The following is a 2,669-nucleotide window of genomic DNA, read 5'->3' as shown; positions in this document are numbered from 1 at the left end:
CACAGGGAAAAAAGAAAAAAGAAGCACACCCCCCCCCCCCATGGATGTATGGTCACACTGCAATCTGTTCTCCATTTCTCCATTCTATCAGGATTTGCAGCACACATACAAGTGTGTCAGGAGTGTTTTTCAAGCTGCTGGGATTGGAATTCAAACCATGTAATATTTGGCTCCCTTTAACCACCAGGCCATGGGGCTGGCCCAATACACAGACTCAGAAAATCCATTCCTGGAAAACTACATCAAAGATATAAAAGTAGATATAAAGATTCAAGAATTTTTATAAAAGAATTATTTATTTACTATTATAATAATTATTTTAATTTGCTATAGGGTACATGAACTCACCAGAGAGAGAGGGGGAGAGAGAGAATGAAAAGCAAGTTGCCAGATCTAGGATTCTAACCATAGTCAGCCAACCATAATCCAGCACCTTAACCACCATGCCACCTGATGGCCCCAAGGATATTTTTGCTCAGTACTATTTAAAATGACCAAAAAAGGAAACAATTTGAATACCAGATTAAGAGAAGAATGGCTAAATAATTATTGTAGAGTCCAGATGGAATATCATATAGCCATTTACACATTAAATTTGAGTAAATAAGATAACTTAGAAGTATTTCCTTAAGGTGTTGAAAAAAGGAAGATGCAAACAAATTACATAGTAGGATCCTATTTTTGTAAAGCAACTACTAATTAAATGAAAGTATATATATTTATCAAACCTGTCTATGAGACAGACTGCATTAATGGCCCCAATTTTGTACTGCTTTCTATATCCATGCCCTTGCGATGTAACTTTCAGTTTCTTCCACTAAAAGATGGAATATATTTCCCCATCAATTGATTATGAGTTTAGTCAATGTAATGTTAGCTGATGTGACATAAGCAGACACTTGAAAAAGTGCTTGCGAGATTGAACCTGCCTGCTTATACTTTACTATCTCCAAGGGAGATATTCTTGGACTAGTCTACTGATTCCAGGAGGAGGAGGAAATACATATGAAGCAGAGCCAATCTGGCTAAGTTACACCAGACAGACCCAACCCAAAGTCAGAAAGAGCAAAGGTCGCAGCTGTTCTTGAGATGTATGAATAAGCCAAGCCAGGAGTGACCAAATCTGTGTCATGATTTATGAACTATAAGAATTAGTAACTGCCTTATTAAGTCACTGAGTTTTAGGTTAGTTCATTATGCAGAATAACTAACTGATACTGTGTGTGTGTGTGTTTGTGTGTGTATGTGGCCCTCTCTGTGTGTCCATTGTCTGCAGAGGATTAGTCTGCACAAAAATGAAAAGAATAAAATAGGTTAGACTGGATTCTGGGCGTTTTTTATTAAAAGAATCAAGCAGAAAGTAAAACTTAGATTTAAAGAATGCATAAATGAAAGGATGCATGTGTATAATTCCATTTATGAATGTTTAAAATGGTAGCTATGGAGGCTGGCAGGTAGTACGGTGGTTAAGGGTGCTGGACACTCACATGGCCGATCGTGGTTCAAGTCCCGGACCTGGTAGCTTGCTTTCTCTTGCCTTCTCTCTCTCTTTCTGTCTCTCTTACTCTGTCCTTCTCTGGTCAAATAAAATAAATAAATAAATAAAGTGAAATAAAATAATTCTTTAAAAAAATACTATGTCTTTTTAAAACATTATAGCTATATAGGGGGTTTAACAGTGCTCCCCAACAAAAAGAATTGTCTACTCAGAATCTTAGGATGTTATCCTTGTTTAGAACAAGAATCTTTATATATTTTAAAATTTATTTTCCCAGAGGGTAGAACAAGAATCTTAATATATTTTAAAATTTATTTTCCCAGAGGGCATGTGTTCTTGTAGAAGAGAGATGGAGAGAAAGAGAAAGAGAGAGAGAAACAGAGAGGGAAAGTGGGAAAGCACAGCTCATGCGGAATGGTCATGCTGCTATCTTTTCTCCTCCACTTTCCCTCCTTTCCAGATTTTGGGCACACATATACACACACATGCCCAGTGTGTTTTTTAAACTGCAAGGTATGGGACTCAAACTGTGCAGTTGGCCATGTGGGATCCAGCCACCTTAACCACCACACCACAGGCTGACCCAGAACAAAGAAGGATCTTTATAGGTATCATTAAGGTAAGAGTCTCGAGATGAGATCATCCCAGATTAGGGTGGCCCCTAAATCTAATGACTGGTCTTCTTACATGAAACAGAACATAGCAAGACACAGAAGAAAGCAGAGGGAAAGGCCAAGTGAAGACAGAGGCTGAGTTTAGACTGATGTATACACAAGCTGAGAAAAACCAAGGATTTCTGATAGCCGCCAGGAGAGAAAGATAGAACAAATTCTTCCTCAGAGCCTCCAAAAGAAACGAACACTATCAAAGCCTTGATTTTGGACTTCTGGCTTCCAGGATGATGAGAGAATAAATTTCTGTTGTTTTGAACCAAGTTTGTGATACTTTTTTATGGAAGCCTTAGGAAATGATAACATATTGGGGCCGGCAGGTGGCATGGTAGGTAACGGTGCTGGACTCCCACATGGCCTACTGTGGTTCAGGTCCTGGACCCGGTAACTTGCTTTCTCACTTTCCCTCTTTCTCTCTCTCTCTGATCGAACTGAATAATAATAATAATAAATAAAGTTAAATAAAATAATTTTGAAAAAAGGAAATGATCACATATTGT

Source organism: Tupaia chinensis, unplaced genomic scaffold, assembly GCF_000334495.1.
Source record: "Tupaia chinensis unplaced genomic scaffold, TupChi_1.0 Scaffold000248_2, whole genome shotgun sequence".
In the NCBI taxonomy this organism is placed as follows: Eukaryota; Metazoa; Chordata; class Mammalia; order Scandentia; family Tupaiidae; genus Tupaia; species Tupaia belangeri.
The sequence above is the reverse complement of the archived record's forward strand: the minus strand, read 5'-3'. Positions refer to the sequence as shown.